The sequence below is a fragment of the Tympanuchus pallidicinctus genome, unplaced genomic scaffold, assembly GCF_026119805.1.
Source record: "Tympanuchus pallidicinctus isolate F22 unplaced genomic scaffold, pur_lepc_1.0 scaffold12, whole genome shotgun sequence".
Lineage (NCBI taxonomy): Eukaryota > Metazoa > Chordata > Aves > Galliformes > Phasianidae > Tympanuchus > Tympanuchus pallidicinctus.
Genome location: NW_026294637.1, coordinates 5,746,721 through 5,763,740, shown reverse-complemented (window position 1 = coordinate 5,763,740; position 17,020 = coordinate 5,746,721). Strand labels below are relative to the sequence as shown.

General features: G+C 41.4%; 1 protein-coding gene across 4 annotated transcripts in view; it reads left to right on the top strand.

Annotated features, from left to right (window-relative positions):
- The first annotated feature begins 256 nt into the window (after nt 1-256).
- The window catches only part of CHD2 (chromodomain helicase DNA binding protein 2), a 68,902-nt gene continuing 52,138 nt past the window's right edge, over nt 257-17,020 (top strand). The window contains exons 1-5 of one of the 4 annotated variants that reach the window (XM_052672325.1): nt 257-650; nt 3,218-3,289; nt 3,987-4,066; nt 7,928-7,984; nt 13,485-16,690. The gene's annotated coding sequence lies outside the window, so the exon portion shown is untranslated. Of the gene's footprint in view, nt 651-3,217; nt 3,290-3,986; nt 4,067-7,927; nt 7,985-13,484; nt 16,695-17,020 lie in introns of all 4 variants that reach the window. The other 3 variants (XM_052672321.1, XM_052672322.1, XM_052672323.1) reach the window with 3 other exon arrangements.

Genomic DNA, 17,020 nt, shown 5'->3' with positions numbered 1-17,020 from the left:
GGAGACGGCGGCTGGGGTGCGCGCGAGCTCGGAGCGGGGAGGTCGAAGGAGGGCGCGGCGCGGCCAATAGGAGCGGTGCGCGCCCTCGGTCCCGGCGGGGAGGGCGCGGCGCGGCCAATGGAGAGCGGCGTGCCGCGCACGCGTAGTCGGAGGCGGCGGCGGGGGGGAGCGCCGCGCGCCGTAGGTTGGGGGCAGGGGCGGCCCCGCCCCTTCCTCGCCGCAGTGAGTAGCGAGCGGGCGGCCATGTTGTGCGGGGGGGAGGGGAGGAAGGAGTTGAGAGGAGACGGGAGAGACTCCCTCACACACACGGCACAAGATGGCCGGGGAAGCAGCCGCCGCCGCCGCCCGGCTCCCGGGCGCTTTCCCCGCCGCCCGGAACGGGGGGGTCCGGCGGGCGCTCCGGGTGCCGGGCTCGGCGGCCACGTCGGGCCCGGTGCTGCGGGGTCTCCGGGGGCGACGGAGCGCGGCCGGGGGAGCCGCCGAAGGGCTGCGACGGGCGAAGGGCAATGGCGCCGGGCTGCCGAGCCCTGCCCGAACCTCGCCCTCGGCGGGCGGGCGCGGAGCCGTCCCCCGGGCGCCGGCGGGGCGAGGAGGGCGGCAGTGCCCCTTGCTCGGGGCCCTCGTCGGCCGGCAGCGGGCTGCAGTCGCCGGTAAGTGCCCGAGCCGCCCTGCTCCTCATTGTCCTTTGTCCTTGGGAGGAAAAACAAAACGTCCTTGGAGCCGGTAGGGGGAGGGGGCCGCCGTCGCTCCCGCCGTCCCGTCCTCCCCCCCCACCCCCGCCCCTCTCCCCGAGGGCGGCCCGGGGGACCCCGGCTCTTCTCCCCGAGCCCCTCCGGGCCGAGAGGGAACCTTGGGGTCGGGGTGCCGCGGAGGGAGTCCCGCTACGACGCGTCCTCCCCGCCGCCTCTGGGGCTGCGGAGCGCTCCCCGCCCCCCGCGTGCAGGGCGGCCCCGGGCCGGGGAGTCGTGGATGGGGGCGACGGCGGGCGGCGGCCCCGGTGCTGCGGCAAGCGGACGAGGGGCTGCGGGGCCGCACCGCTCCGTGCAGCGCCGAGCCGCCCTACGACTCCGCTGCAGCGGCGAGAACTCGGGGGGTGCGGACCGTGGCACGGCAGTGGTTACGTGCTTAGCCCCGAAGCTCCCGTCCGTTTAAAGAGCGTTTGTTGCCCGTCGCTTCTCGGATGGGGGGTATGTTTTCGTAGTTGATAAGAACAAAGACGCCATGTCCTTTTCTCTCAAAAATAAAACTTAGTGGTTTTTTTTGGTGGGGTGTTGGCTTTTAACTCTTTCTAAACCAGCAAGTAAAAAAAAACAGGCTGCGGATGAGACAGCTCGGTACTTTATTGAGACAATGGATAGGAATATACCGCACTTGGAAAACAGTTGTTCAGGTGCTGAACTTTAAAGAAAACTCCAACAATTACGGATGATACGATTTTACTATTTAAATGGCAATATGAAAACTTCCAAACATGAGGAAAACAAAGATCGGTGGTGCCAAGTCTGTAGTTTGAAGTTGGCAGAATACTACAGTTGTGATTTAGGCGATGGCAGGAGAAGAGAAGGTACTTATTTAAATAGGAATTACGCGATACGGAGGCGAATGGGTTCCCGTGTGACAGTAGAAGCTTTTAAAAAGCATTTATTGGGTGACAGTTTTATTCCTAGTGTTCAATCCGTGCATTTTTCAGGGAGCTTGCAGTCGTTTCAGTTTATATAGCATTTCTATCGTTGTTTTGCTTGTTAATAATTTAGAAGTTGTCCGACAGCTATTGCAAGACTTTTGGAAAATGCAAGTTTAAATATCTGATGTTTGTTTTGTGCTGGCTTACGTTCAGCAATTAACAATTTAGGGGTAAAGCTGTAATTCCAAATGTGTAAGAAGTCACTGCAGTAAAGCAGGAGGTAAATATTAAGAACTTCAGTTCTAATTGGATATTGTGTGTAGCCATATTTATTGCATTCATCTGTTGTACAAGATTATAAAACTCCGTGCAGGTTTTAAATGCTGCAGTTAGAGGTAAACCTACATTTTCATTTTTTTCCTCTGCAAACACGAATCCATCGTGGCAACAATGAAAGTGGCCTTTTTTAGAGATGGAGATAGAAGTTTGAGCAGCCATTGGACTTGTATCACCTTTATGCAGGGTGCTTCATATCTTTGTTTTAGGTTTGGGTTCTGGCTTTGTAATTCCAGCAACAGTTCTGCAGTGTAGAACAGGTTCTGACATGCAGACTTTGCAGAAAAGAAAGTTCTAGCTTTAGGTGGGGAGCTGTAGTTTTTTGCTCTTTTAGTATGTAAGGGGACATGTTTTCAGATAGCTTTGGTTTGTTTCTTTCAGCTGCTGAAGCCAAAATAGCAGCCGTCGCTCACAATGAATTGCTTGTAATTTTTAACGTATTTTGTTTAATATCTGTGCATTTTTGTGTACGTGGGATGTTGGTCTTATAATTTAAATCCTTAACGTAACATGAAAACGATTTTTAATTTACCCACATATGAATGGGATTATTTCAAACTTCTTCCAGAGTATGAAGTAGCGATGGCAAATGTGAGTGCTGCAGGATTAAATGTTGAGGCTTTGCACAAAAAGCGAGGGAAGTTGGCTGAAGGTAATGCAGATATGGGTTGGGTGTGTGGAGGAGCACGGTTTGGGATCTCATGAAGGTCGGAGAGCTGGAGGCTTTAAATTCTATTCGGAGGGGCACGAAAGAAACCTTATTTGGGGAAATGAGGTAACTCTTGACTTAGCATTCAGAGAGGCCAATGACAGAAACCATTTCAGAACTTGCAGCGATAGCAAGTAATTTAAAATAGCGTTGCATAGCCTACTTGTAGGGACTTTAATGTGGGAAGAGTGCAGGGACTGAGAAGCGTTCTGCAATACAGAAATGACTCCTAAGGAAAAGCTAAACTGGTTAAGCATTTGATCTTTTGGTCAAAGGAATAGGAGACAGAAGAGCAGATTACAGCTCTTCATGCAGAAATAGAGATCGTGCTTGTTGTGTGTCAGTCACTCTGCATCTCCTGTGTTTTTCTTCAGCCAAGCATGTACAGTCACCCGTACTTTTATTTTTAGAGTTGAGTTATAAAGATGCAGTTACTGCTATTGTAAGTTTTTCTTAATTTAATAATCATCAAAAGGTCAATAAATTTCAAGCATCTTGTCCTAATTTTCTAAAGCAAAATGCTGAGTGTATTTTTTTTTTTCTTTCAGGTAGAGTTCCATGAACAATACCTTGTTTCCTGAATGGCTTCCAGAAGAATCGTTGGTACCTTATTTTCTTAGGTAAGAGTGGTTATAACTTATGTTAGTACATACAATTATTGGTAATTATATGATTGTGAGTTGTGCATTTTTACTACTGTGGGGAAAAAAAAGGCAAAAAATTCAACTTAAATTGGAAGGAATGCGTTTTATAAACGGTCTGGACTTCTTGGATGCCTTCTTTCTGCAGACACGGTTAGACTTCCAGCAATTAATGAAATACATGCCCTCTCTTTTCACTTTAGCTTTTCTAAGGTTATTTATGAAAGTGGACTGTATGTGTGTGAATATACACACGTGTTGTATTTGAGGGAGGTGACAGTGTATTTGTGTAGACCCAGATAACTGCATGCGTCCCGTTTCACCTGTGAAAACAGGCATTCAGCTTCAGAAACTGTGTTTTTTGTATTCAGAAAGTTTGTAGCATTAATGCTTGGGCGCATGGTGACATCTGTGTGTGACAGAATAACTTTAGGCTTCAGGTATTTCTGCAGAAGACTGTTCTGCGGGGTCTTGTTCGTTTTTGGAGACCTGAATGGTAATGCTTGGTAAATACAGATATTAACATGTATTCTAGGTACAATTTTTATCAGTCGTAAGACACCCAATGTGTTTTCAAGAAGTTTTTATCGGTCAAGAACATAAAGACCATAGGTAAAAACCCATGTGTGTCTTTCTTCTCTGACAGACTTGTTTCTTTTGCTTTGTTTTTCTTTAGTGGCTATTAATGAATACGGAGGATTCAGATGGCTGGTCAAGTAAAAGACCTTGATCAGAATTGAATGCTGTGTGTGCCAGGTATGTTCTACCATTGGTTTTCTGTTTTTAATTCTAGATGTGTTATTTTTTTAAGCAAAATAAACATGACGTGTTTAAGCTCAGACCTTGTTGAATTTTCTTTCCAATCTCAGTGCATTTGAGAACTGCTATTACATGCTAAATAATGCTCAAGTCTCTTTACTAATTTTCTGATTTTTATGTTATTTGTAAGACATTTTTTAAGAATCTGAAATGAGCAGAACTGTGAAGTAAGCCTGTGCTTATGGGAGTTGCCATTCTTGTCAACGACGACCAGTTTAATCAAACTTTAGAAATAGTTGAACTGAAGGTATTGATTTGTTAAAGGTGATGTTTGTGAGTTTTTACGCACTATTTTTACAGAAGAAAGATAGAAATTCTCTTCTCAACATTTTAATTTTTTTTACTCTTAGGAGCCTAAACCCACACTCAGTCTGAACAAAAAAATCTTGCTGTCCTTGCAGTGTCAGTTAACCAGCGTTCCAATGTTTGATTATTATTATTATTTTTTACATTTCGAGGTTCTGTGTTTAGAGACAGAGTAACATGTTACATTTGTGCCATGCTTTTACCACTGTATAATTAAAAGTTGGGAATCTTGTTTGTCTGTCTTAACTGGTTCCTTTTTGCAGCTTACGATGCTAATGTCCTTCAATGTAAATTCGGGACCTCAGAGCTTAAGGGCGTTTACTTGGAGATGTGTAGCAGAACTCTCAAAAATACTCCTGACAATTTGCTTTTAAATATACACAGAATTTATCCTCGTAAGTTAAGAAGACCAGTCTTACAGACTTACCTGAGTGCAGCTTTTCTCCTTGGCTTGGATGAAGCAACAGCCTGCTCGTATAAGAGGAGTTAAATACCTATTTTCTTTAGGCATTTTAAATCTGTTTGTATTGTAATGAACTTCTGGCAGTAACTTGCTGCAGACAATAGGCAAGATGGAAATCAGTGTTTTCAGGTAACAGACATACACCGTACTGTGTGGATGTGCTGCAGCAAAGATTAGAAAGGAAATACGTTGTTCAGTGCATTCTGGACCTTCGTTGTGCCTCTGCCTGAGGAGAAGTTTGAGAAGTAGAAATTAGTAGGAATGATCTGATACCTGGAGAAGAGCAGCACAGCATACTTGAAATCCCATGTGAATCTTCAGTTATGAGGGGCCAGAATTGCCAGGCGTATTACAGTCTATTATGTAGACTGAGCTGTGATTCACATAAAAGAATATTTGGACCTTGGTGGTAATAATGGAGCAAGTCAAACTCAAGATTTGTGTCCTAATACTATATCTTTAAGCTACTAAAATTACCACTCTTAATGACTTGCTTTTAAAAAGTGCTTAGAGCTGAGTCATCTTGACTGACCTGAGCATTTTAGAATGCATGTGAAATTGAGCTCTTTGGTCTTAATTGTTTTATATGCTCTGTATGCCATCGTGATGCTGTTTGTGCTGAATGGATACTTACAATACAAACAGTTTTAAAAGTCCCTTGCTGATTTTGTGACCTCTTTGGAGTCTCTTGTTTTTGTATGAACGAGTTTTCATCTAGTAAGTGTCAGCTTGCTCCTTAATTTAGGTATGCCTTACTGGGACTCAAGGAAAGGTTTAAGTTCACGACCACACTGCAGCATATTAATAGGGCATAACGTTTGTAGGATTGACAGCTTATGTGGAAAACCAGTGGAACGGCTATAGGTTGTATCATCTTCACAAAAATACTTCCTTAGTTTCTCCTGATAAAGAATGTGATGTCAAGTCAGTGGTTTAAGAGCAGCTCGTCTCGCCTCATTATGAAAGGAGACGTGTTTTCCTGCTTCGTGGACACACTAGTGCTAATCTCTTGGTGAAGGAGTAGCATCTGTGCTGCAAAGCATGTTTTCTGTGGGGGACTTACAACATCTCTTTGTACTCTGGAAATATAAGATGCAACTGTAAGCCTACCAAAGAAGTCCACATTAGTTTAATAATCTAATCACATGATATCTACAGCAATTACTGTGACCAGTTGGATTAAGAGCTGTTTAATTTGCCGCGTATGAAAGAACGCTAAATAGGAAATAGATGTGTTAATTGTCTTAAGCTTTTGTTTACTGTCTGCCCAGTCTGCCGCTCTTGGTGTAAGCATTCAGCTTTTGTGGTGCATTTAATAGGGAGTGAATACCTCAAGGGTATCGACAATTGTAAACTGAATTGTTCAGGTGTGTCTGAAAATAGTGAAAAAAGGATCACCTGTTTATGTACGTTAACTTGTATCTTGGTGGTGTTTTGTGAACCTCACTGTTCGATGGATTCATCTGTTCAATGAAGAGAGGTTTCACTACTTCTTAGCAGTGCCACCACAACAAATACTGCATCTGTTCTCCAACGTTTTGCTGAGTTGGGAAGAGTGCTGTCTGGTCAGCTCTGAACTTGAGCGTTTTGGTAGAGGAGGCTTTTACTTCGTGCTGTTACAAAGCCATATTTTATATCCTCATTCAAGTTTCTGAGAAATTACCTTAAATGAATGCTATCTCTAGATTTAAAGAAAACAAAGTAGCTTGAAGGTAGATAATGTGTTTTCGTTGTTAGAAATGATTGAGTGCTGTAACTGGAAAACCTTTCCATGGCTGGCTTTACTTAGTCTTCATCTATTACATTGCACTCTTGAGTGTTTTATTGAGTGCAATGTTAAATATGGGAGAGAAGGAGATTTGAAGGACATAATTAAGCCTCTTTATCTAGTTCACACATCTTAAGCTTTTCATGTGTGTTCTGAGTAAATGACTGATAGGTGCCTCTTGAATGGTCAAAAGCTGGCAACCATGTTGTGTTCTACAGACTCATCCACCATTTTAGGATTGCCTTCATGTTGTGCTTTCATTTAGTAATAGCTGTTGGATCATCATTTTAAGTACATGTTTTAAACATGTAAATTTCATGTTCATCTTGATATCCTTCATGTTTATGCACTCATGATCTTTATTAATTTTTCCTTCTAAAGGGATTTTTTCCCGTGTTAATTGTTTCAAGTGAATTGTAACAGCAGAGAAATAACTGTTCATCTGTTTTTCTTTCTACTCATCTGAGTAGCTATCAGTTTGAAGATGAGAATGTATAATACTGTAGGAAATGAACCTCATTATAATGGTTCATCATACAGGTTCATTAATTTTTACTTTGTTGGAAGGTGTGTTCTAGTATAAATAGAGTCTGAGAGACCATGAGAGAAGTATTTTCCTTCTACATCAGAAGGCAACTTCTGTATCTCATGACTGTAGGTTGATTGGTATGGATGAAATTCAGCAAGAAAAGGAGAGGAATTGGTGAGGTCTTGACATTTCAGGTTCTGTTTTAGTCTTTTTACCTCTGCATAACATGATTCTCAGTAGGAGTTTGTCAGTAGGGATTCCCAATAAGCATTTTCCAGATGGAGTTTTCATATCTGGGACTCGACCATAACGAGCAGCTTTGTAAGATACAGATCAAATAACTTGTTCCATGTGAGTCTGTCAAACTATCCTACTGCATCCAACTGATACCACCTATTTGTGAAATGAGTATTTTAATTACTTTTATGTGGAAGGCAGATTGGTTTCAGCATGTTTCCACTTGGTTTATTTTCTCTTTAGGAGATTTATGAATAGTTTTTTGGGGGAGAGTTGTACAGATTCTTACTGCACATTGCCCAGTCATCCCTCAGGTTCAGATTCTTCATAAAAGTGCCTTCCATACGTTGTGCTTGAGAGTGTTTCTATTCAAGGGGGGAACTTAACTTCTGTCATAAGCCTAGGCTTGTGTGTTCTGGTCTGCTATGTCTTTGTCTATGTTTTTATTTTTTTTTACTATTAATTTAAGCATTTAATATACTGTTTTTCCTGCAGATGTATTGAGGAAATGATTTACTGTAAGCAAAATAACTGCTCTTGGTTGAAGCACTGGTAAGTTGTTATTCTTAATAATGATTTTTACATTTTAGCTGTAAAAACAACTAAGAAAGAAAAAAACCAACATATGACTGTAATGTTGAACTTGCTGAAGTTTTTGGCTGAGTACATTCTGAAGTCCTTAAAAATGTATTGCTGTGCATGTGTGTGTTTCTACAAGGCTCACTTAGGAGGACCACAGCAGCATTGTTGCTGAGCTATAAGAAACAAAAGCTATCTTTCTGGAGAAGAGCTTTCATATGTAATTGTGGTATTCTGCTGCTTCTGTCACTGAACTCCGTATTTATGAGCATTATTGAATCATAAATTTGCTAGTTTAGAAGGGCTTGACACACAAATGCCTGTCACTCTGCACTTAAAATTTAGGTAACAAATGGTGTGGAAAGTGTCACAGCAGGATAAATTTGCCTTACAAGCATTTCATGTTGTCCTTTTATGCTTCTGTCAGCCTCAAGAGAGTGGCTTTGAGCAGATAGTAATTGTCTCTGTAGACTTTTTTCTTCTATGATGATTCTGTTTCTGTTCCATCTTTCAGAGTGTTTCAGCTTTGCAGAAAGCTGTAATGTTGATACAGCTTGCTGCATTAAACGGCTAGCTGATAAACCTTCATTTAAGAATCATTCCCCATATAGTCAACGTGTAAAAATGACTTGAGTCATTTGGCTTGAGTAGAAGAGTTTATTCAGTTCTGCACTGGATGAAGGTGGGGATGGAATAGTCTCCATCTTCCTTTACTGAAAGCAGTTGGGTCTCGATTTGTTTGCTGACTCTGGCACGTTCTGTGACTCTTTCAGGAGCCCTCTCTGGAAATACTCAAGTCCTTTTGTTTTCCTGTCTGCTTAAAGTTCCACATCCTTGGTTCTACGTTTTCACTTAGTCCATCCATTGGATTTGTGTGCATCAAGTGACTTTAGTAGGAGGCTCTGTATTCCTGTGGAACTGTGCTTCAGAACGTACCTTCCTTTAAGAGACAATTTCTTGGAGGCAGTTCTTCGTGTTTGAAGGGGTGTCTCATTGAGCAGAGCCTGCCTTAGGCTGCAGGTAGCTTGGAAAACATGTTGCTCCAAGATGCAGATTTTCCCTAGTTTCAGTGATGCACAGTAGCTGTTAACTTTTAACTGGCTATGTTAGCAGCAACCTCCAGCAACCAAACCTTAATGAGAACGAAATGCCATCAAAGCTGCCTCACGTGCTAGAAAAGCAACTGCTCCCAAGTCGCTCACTTTCTTCTGTTCTGTTCCTGTGATGTGAGGACAAAGATAGAGAGAGCTCTTCGGAAAGCAAAAAGGAGTGGGGGGGGGGGGGGGGGAGTCCTTATTCACTCCAGGATGTGTTGTGGCCTTGTGCTGCTTTTGTTACGCTTCATTTTGGAGTATGTTATCAGTGAGTGCATTGGGTCGTGAAGCAAAAGAGTAGAAAAGACCAACCTTAGGGAATTCAATTTAGTGTGTGGCATGTTTTGGTGATCTTGGCTTAGTTTCACCACTTCTTCTGTTCTCTAAATTTCATTATGTTCTTCTAAAAGTATTAAGCTACCTTTCATTGTGCAAGTGTATGCAAAACAGCTTATTTCTTCAGGTGTTGTAAGCAGATGTTATTCTCTCTAGCTGTTCCTTGAAACTCTTGCTGAGCTGCTGTCCACTGTTACCTTTCTTCCCTGATCATCTGCTATGATCTCTGAGCATGATTTATTAATGTGTTGCACTTGTCCGTGAAATATCTACCTCTTTCATTTTGTTGTATGTTTTCCCATTTTTTGTCATTGAAATGTAAATAAGCTGTGTCAGATCTGGTCTATTGAGGAGGGATTAGGCTTCAGGTTACACACTGGGTAATTTTTCCTGTCCTTATTTTGTAATCTTTACCTCAAGGAGAGGGTAAATGTGAAAGTGCCAATTGGAGGCAGTTGTCTTCAAGATCTGTTAATTCAAAATGAATTTGCAAAAGAACGTGGGAATGTTTGAGTCTTGAAAAGTGTATTTTAGTACCGTATGTGGGTACCTGCTAGCATGGATCCTGCTTTAAAAATGTTTTAATGTACTTTTTAAATACTTCTGATTTTTAATTCCTTTCTTAATTAGATGGGAGAGGAAAGCACTAGGAGCTTTAATGAAATTAACGTGCTTTGCTATGTGCAGTAAAATCTATGTGGCTTATGTTCATTCCAGATACTTTTTATTTAAATGTGACTTATGGTTGGTTTTGAAAATAATACTCCTGAAAAGTGCAGCTGTACATGAAGTCTGTCCTTGGTCACATCTTACATTAATCTTTAAATCTGGAATACCTGGAAAACTACTTTTCTCAGTTAGAAATTGCTGATCTCATGAGTTGTTTTTCTTTCACTGCTGTGCTTACTTGAAAGTGCAGTAATGCGAACGGGGACTTTGGACTGCCCAGAGCACCTGGTTACTTACTTGGAGGCTCTTAATGTCAACAGAGGGCACATTTGCTTTTCCTTCTAGTGCAGGAGCTACCAGAGGTATCTTCAGAATCTTTAATGACTCTTGAAAGTAAAATTTTTAATCAGCTTTGAAGTACGGAACTTGAGGTTTCATCTGCCAGAACCTCGTTCTGTCCATTCAGCTCCCTCTGTTGGAGTCCATTTCTTCAGCAGGCAGTTTCTAATCTTGTATAGCAGCCTTGGAGTATGAGAGACTTCAGACTAAAGAACTTGTAACTGTGTTGGTGTCTTGCACACTTGCACTGATACGTGGCTGTTCTGTATCTTGTCATTGGTCTTCAATCTCAATACTTGAGAAATAAAGGCTTTCAGCTGACACAAAAAAATGAGACCACAGTTTTGGCAGTAAGGGATGTATGTTGCTGCTTTGGTCTCTGAATAGATACAGTATCACATAAGCAATTATCTGAAGCAAAAACTTTGTAAACACAAAGGTTTCAGGAATGTTACCAGTTTGCCAGACTGGTCATTATGTTACCAGTGGTTACCAGTTTGATGGAAACAATATTACATTGACTACCCAGGTCGTTTTGTTTATCTTGGCTATTATACTGGGTATGGAAGCAAGTATATCGAATAGTAGGTAATAGAAATTGGAAAAATGGGAATATTGTCTAGCTGATGTTACAGAAGGAACTGAGTATGCACGCTGTCTGGCAGAAATTTGGCTGTTCATGGTTACACTAAATGCGAGGTCACTGCATGTCTTAGTGGAGGAGTATATTTTAGCAATGCTGCTGAAATGTCTTAGCCATCTTTTTCATAAGGACAGCTTGTAAGTACACAAGTGGTGTGAAATCATCTAATGAAGAAGTTTCACGTGAGACATATTGATTGCTCTTACGACGTTAGCCATTACTTCTTGATGTATGAGCAACTTCTAGACCAGTAGCTGTTGCAGCACTTTCTTAATTATGCTAACAGTTCTGTTTACTGCTAATTATTTTGCAAGGTCAAAAGAAGTGTGTGAAGTGAATGTGACAGGGCTATTTGCAGAGTTTTTTGTACAACCAAGTGTAGGTGAACCTAGTAAAGAAATTTGCCCTTAAATGTTTCTTGGCAGATCTCGTTAGTGTTTAAGGCAGAAAGCTAACTCAACTGAAAAGGGCCTTTCAAGGTTGAGTGATGTATAACTAAATTACATTTTTGAGAAGTGGGAAAAGCTATTATCAATAATTAAATTCACTTATTTCTTGAAATAAACAAAATATTTTAAAGATATTATTTGTAGGGCTTCCATTGCACTGCTGTTAATGCTTCTGAATATTTGATGATAACAGTAGTGTACAAATTAGTGCTGGTGATTTTTTTCCTCATGTTTTGGTACATGTTTGAACATCTTTGTTAAAAATACCCAAAGTATTACTTTATTTTCAATTGGCTGAATGAGTTTGAAATTAGGCTAGTGTATAAAGCAATCATTCAAACCAATCAACCAACCAATCCACAAACTGTTTTTTTTTTTTTTAGGTTAGCAATGAAAAGAAACCCTTCCATATATTTAATTTGTTCTCAGTGAGGATAAATTGAATGCTTGAAACAAAGAACTTGGGCAAATACGTACATTTTCAGAAGCAGAAATCAAAGATCTCATGACTAAGAGTGCCATTAGTGCAAGTGATGCACAGTGTTTATTAAGGAAAGTGGCTGACCAGCTCCTGCATTCCTCTTCTGTGCTGTGCTGCTTTTCCATTGTGTTTAAAACAAGGAGTAAACTTTTCTATAGAGGAATGGTGCATGAGGCCCATAGGTGGACTTCATTATGGAAGTCAGGTGGAGGCTTGCTGCACTGGTTCCATCACTATTTACTTTGCTCTTACTGGTAATTTTGAGACGAGGATGGAGAAACGTGGATAATGGGGGCCCACTAGATGGCTCCACTGATTCTTGCTGTGCTGTGGGTAATTTCTGTATCCCTTCTGAGAATGTGCCCACGACTCACAGGAGCAGCATAGGGGTGGAGTTAGCTTTCAGACTAAAATCTGATTAAAGCTGTGCACATTCAAAACAAAATACATAAATGTATTGTTAGAGTGCAGATACTCAAAATCAGGAAGCCATTATAAAATCTTTATTGTGTTTCAATCTCTTGTGGTCATCGTTCATTTTGGAATGATATTTTGACCATAGAGTAACTTCCTGTTCTTGATGTTTGAGTGTTAGGAGTGTTAGTAGTTTCCTTGAGGTACCCCAGCTTATTACTCTTGGAAGAAAACGTAAAGGTGGAGGCATTTGATTTTTGTTCATCCACATAGAGTTCATCTGGGAAATTGGTTTTTGTAATTCACCTGTGAGCTGGATTGCTGTTACGTGAAAATGAAGCTGGACTATGGCTCAGGAGTAGTATGGTGGCTTTGCTAAAGCAACTAAACTGACTTGTGACCTTATTCATCTGCTTTCTGACATGTTTGTTCTCAGTAGTAACCAGATCAGCCATCCTTTTTGTTTCTAAGTGTTTTTTTGTTGAACTGTATGTCTCCCATAAGCTAGAGAACTGTATTATGATGGTGTGATTTCAAGAATGTCTTGTTTCCTGTCACTGTCTTCATATAGGAAGCCAGTTTTCATACTTTGGTTTTGGTGGGTCACTGTGTTAGAAGAAAGGACAGTGAACAGCCGTTAAAAATTTTTGGGTTAATTATAATTAAATTGGCTTTTCTAAGCAGTGTCAGCTTTAGTTGATGGGTCAGACCAATAAAGATGGTTCCCAGGGCAAGTATCTCATGTTTTCCCACTATTGATTTATCTAGTGTTTTAACGCTATAGGAAAAAAAGATTAAATGGAGCTTATGGGGCCTGAAAAGGTTCTTGAAGTTGAAATCATTCCTCCTCTGCTTCTTTACAGTTTGGATTCAAGTTCACATTTTTGACTTTTGAACTGATGACCTTCTTAGTTGGTGAAAAAAGTAGTTATTTTTGGGTGCATGATATGGAATGAAGCATATTCTAAGGTACTGTTGTTGAATGTCTTAGTTTAAAGATAAGATGATCTGTATTCCAACAGCGTTTTTCTTTTAATTTTCCATTAAGAATCCAGTAAGATGAAGAATGTCAAAAGGAGTCTACGAATGAGAACAAGATGGCAGTTCCACTCTTGATTGAGAGGTTGAGGAAGTGGACTAATGCATGAGTGCTGTGATATTTCTGTCCAAGAGAAGGACGTTAAAACGTGGACTCCTGTGTTTTTTAAACCAGAGAAGATCTGGGTTGTGATCATCCGATCAAAATGGACTTTGCACTTGAATTGATCAGGGGACTGGGTCAGTGGTTGTCCAGTAATGGATCTGTTTGAGGATTGGGTGGTAAAATTTTATTCTCAGATTATATATGTTTAAGAAGGGAATTAAATTGGTAAGAAATCTGTTACTATCCCATTGGACAAAATGTATTTTTATTTTTTTTTAAAGTGACTTAATAAAAGGTTTTGGTTTCTTTCATGCTTTGTGTTTGTCCTTTCTGGCTGAATCTTTTCTTGGTCGTGTTGATATTTAAGTGTTGTATTTTTGGTTGCTATGAAAGTGAGAAATACTTTAGCTGCCAAACACTAAAGGCAAGGTAAAATTTTATGTTCCTAATGTTTAAAATGTGGTTTTCATTTACAAATTATCTTCACTTTGCTATGACTTCTAATGAATATTTATTCTGGTTTGTTCATTTAGGTGCTTAATGTGGGGCACTTTTTCTAAGCTTGGTGTGTTGTCAGGGTGCTTCTGCTGAGCCTTCTGAAGTTATTTTAAGGTGGAATCAGTATCATGCTGAAGGCTGGGCAAATGTGTTATAATAAAGGAGTACTTAAATGTTTTCTGTAGGTTTGTAAGATGTGCTTGTTCAGTCGTGTGTGTGTGTGTGTACAGAAACTGTTACCAGACTTCCTGGACAACATACTTCCTAAACAGTCTTTTTTCCTAAAATTGTTCTGTATGTGTACCTGAACTGTTTCACTGCTATTTAATGTGGACATGGCTTCCTGATTCTGTACCATGTATTTGATAAGGAAAGTTGTGTTAATTTTCTCACTGCTTCAGGTGATGGTTGCTTTTTCAAATGAATTTGAAGGTGGTTCTTACACTAAAAAAAAAAAAAAAAAATTCCAGATTTTTTGTGAATGAAATAATTGAACGATATTTCAACTACGTTTCACTTGAAATTCATGGTTGTCTGTGTCAGTTGGTCTTCATGCATAAGACAGATCTCATTCTGAGAGCTTAAGCAATGGAAGTTGTTGTTGTTTTTGTTTTTTTTTTTTTTAAAGAAAAAAAAAAAAAGTGGGCTATTCAGTGATTTTGCTCCTTTAGGCCTCTTTGGAAATATCCACTGGTACCGTAATGAGTTGTTCATGCTTGTTGGATCCAGCTGTTTCGATGATGCTGATGTCAATGCTTGCCTGTTGAAGTTTGCTTTTGCCATGCTTTATATGAGGTGGTGTTGGATGCTGGGACCAGCTCAGAGATCCACATTCAGATGAGTGGATTTTCTTTACTGTTAACCGAAAGCATTTGCAATTTTGTTGTTCTACTCCTTGGTTCCAGTTCAGGTGTTAAGGGGTCTTCTGTAAATTGTTGGTAAACTGACGTTCAGTGAAGTGGATGCTGACAGCAGAGCGGACCTTAATGTACCTCTTGGTATGGAGATACGATAGGTTGTTGGCAGAAATAGGCAGCAGGTGTGTAGAGTTCAAAGGAAATTTATTGGTTCAGCTGGTGGAAGCCAGTTGTTTCCAAGCTGTTGGGATGCTGTGCTGTGGACAGTCCTTGTAGACAGTGGAACTTGCCCAGTGCCTTCTTCCCCTCCATCAGTTACCCAGTGGCTGATTTCCATCTCTGGTTGTGATGGCTACAAATGTGGAAGAAGTCCTTGTGATTTAAGTTGTCTGTTGCTTGTGGGGAAACAAATGGCGGTCAGGAAGCAAGAGGCTGGGGATGCTTGGTTCTCCTCCATCTCCTCTGTGATGTCTTCTCAGTACCCCGGATGTTGGACTGTAGACGTGGCTTGATTTCTGAATGTTCATCTTGGCTGTTTCGCGGCTTTGAATTCTTTTGTTTAAATCTCTTGGCAAATATTAATGAGTTAAGAATGGAAATGAGAAATAATTCATTTGATGGTGTGGGACTTATTCTACAGCAGTGCCTTCATGTCGCTGATGAGATTGCCGTAGCAGTTGGGTTTGTGTTGCTGGGGCAGACCACTAGGGAGGCGCTGTTGAGCTGGAAGGGGTTGGAAGCACTGTGGGGCTTTTTCAGCAGCTCGTGGCACTTCTGTCCCAAGCACTACGTGCAAGCATTGGATGACAAAAGGAAGGGCTTTTGTCTGGGGGTACTATGGCTTAATTTAAAAATAAATGCCCCTCGGGTGGGGCGACCCCCAAGGTGGGCTGTTGCTGGCTGCATGGCTGTGAGCTCCACTGCCATTCTTTCAAAATGGCTTGTAGCAGCAGCACTTCCTGTCCAGGGAGGAAGTAATTTTAGCCCATGCACTGAAATATTTAGCAAATCTTTAAAACAAAAGGAACAAATTACGTTTCTTTCTGGTTTCAAAAGGGTGGCTGAGCCACAGGGGGTTAAGGTGCCCCTTCTGCTGGGGTAGTTGGAAGGAGCCAGGGCTGTGGGGGGTAGCAGGCACCCTTTAGGTGGAGGCTATCTCTTTTTTTGGTAGAAATGAAGGGGTGGGTCTATGGTACATCACCTGAGTTGTGGGGTAAATGTAGAGAGTGTCAATCAAAGGCAGAGCTCAGAGCTGGGAAGGAGCTCTAGATGGCGGCTGTGCCTTAGAGAGAGCGCGCTCAGCTCCGTGCCTTCCCCAACACTTTACGCAACTTTCCCTAACTTTCGGGCAGCCTCAGGGGGCCCCCACAGCCCCTTGCCTCTCCTAGGCACTAATAGGGGGCCGAGCGGATCTTTTTCGGGCAGAAAAGCAGCTTTTGAGGGCTCCCTTTTCGTGCCTTGCTGGAAAGAAGAAGCCGTGGAGAGAGCCCAGGTCGTTGTTTTTCCAGCTTAGAAGCCATGGCGTACCTCCATTTTTGTGCGCTCTCCTAATGAGCTTTTTCCCCCGGACATTTTTGTACTAATTATCGTTCCTTTTGCTTTACCGACAGCATATTTTTGGGATTAGAATATATATATTTTTTCTTTTTCTGAATTTCGTATTTTATCATCCGAACTCTAAATATTTTGGATCTAATGTTTTTCCACGACCCGAAACTAAGATCGACTTGGTCCTGGCGGCGGTGCATGGATCAGGTAGGTGAGCAATTAATAATAATAATTTTTAGATTTCTGCCGTTTTGAGTACTTTGATTTTCGACCGATTCGGGCTGTATTCGGATGACGCAATAAGATAGAGATTATTTGCATCCAGTGTTACTTTGGGAAAGTTTGCAGGATGCTCCTCTTCGATGTTTATTCCCCCGTATTTTTTTCTCTAAAAAATGATTATTTGTTTTAAATCTCCGTTTTGCTGTGTCGATCAGTTTTGTGTATTGTTACAACAATATCATTGCAGCGTCAGGACTTTGTTCCTGATAATGAAAGCCAGTGAAACGAGCTGGGACCTTACCTTTCTTTCAACTT